The sequence below is a fragment of the Bison bison genome, unplaced genomic scaffold, assembly GCF_000754665.1.
Source record: "Bison bison bison isolate TAMUID 2011002044 unplaced genomic scaffold, Bison_UMD1.0 scf7180017864468, whole genome shotgun sequence".
Taxonomy (NCBI): domain Eukaryota; kingdom Metazoa; phylum Chordata; class Mammalia; order Artiodactyla; family Bovidae; genus Bison; species Bison bison.
In genome coordinates, this window is record NW_011495029.1 from 1,114,921 (window position 1) to 1,116,009 (window position 1,089).

Below are 1,089 nucleotides of genomic sequence, written 5' to 3' on the forward strand. Positions count from 1 at the left end.
CTCCCTGCTCCCTCCCCTCCAGCCTCTAGGTTCTGCGGAGATGAAGGGAGCTGGTGGATTCCCGTTGCTTAACTCTTTGGTAGTCCTAGAGGGTCTTGTTTAATTTAGAGACCCTATACATTTCCAGCAGGACGGGGTCTGAGGTTCCTGATGTGCAGGCTGGGAAATCAAGCCCCAGAAAGGGTAAGGGCAGGAGCCCCTAAGTTGCTCAGAAAGGGGAAGGCTCCAGCCTAAGCTGAAGGGCTCCTTAGTCCGGAGTCACCAAGGCAGGAGGCATACAGAGGACATGGGCACCAGCCCAGCTGCCGCAGGTTCAAATCCTGGCTCGGGCACCCATTGGCCAGTCCTTTCCCCTCTCAGGCCCTGGTTTTCTGTAGAACTCCAGTCCCCAGCCTCATCCTCCATGCCAGTCACAAGGGGAAGCTTAGTAAGTGTATGTTGAGTGATGGTCACATCTCCTTGGGGATCAGCTAACGGTGGCAACCAGGTCAGTAGCTCCATCTCCAATGGATACCAAAGTCCTACTCTGCCTGGAAATTGTGTCATGTTATCCATCTTCCTGGTCTTCTAGAGCCATGGAAATAACTCTCAAGCTCGCAGGAGGGCAGCCTGTACAGAAGACCCCAGGACCCCAGGAAGGGTCTTGCCTCTGCTTCCTTCCGGTTAGGCTGCAGGAGGCTTTGCAAAGGCTGCAGTCCTGGCTCGCTGGGCCAGAGACCCCTGTACAAAGACTCTTTCACAGGTCTCTCGCCATCTAGCCCCCTCTACATTTGTTGAGTACTTACTGCCTGTGCCAGACTTCATCTTTAGAGGGGCTTTTGTCACCCAAAGGGTATTAACATCCATTATTTCTACTCTTCTTACCCCAGCCTTGGGAAAAGGAGCTAGTGGTGGAGCTGATGTGACTCACCCAGGGTCACACAGTTGGTGAAGAGGAACCACAACCCTACAGAATGGAAGGAGCTCCCACGATGACCCAACTGGGTACGGTTGTGTGCAAAGGCTGCAGTTCAGGGTCTGTCCCCTGGGCAGAGAGAGGTGGTGACATTGTGCCTCTCAGGTGGCACAAGACTGCAGTGACCTAAGGGG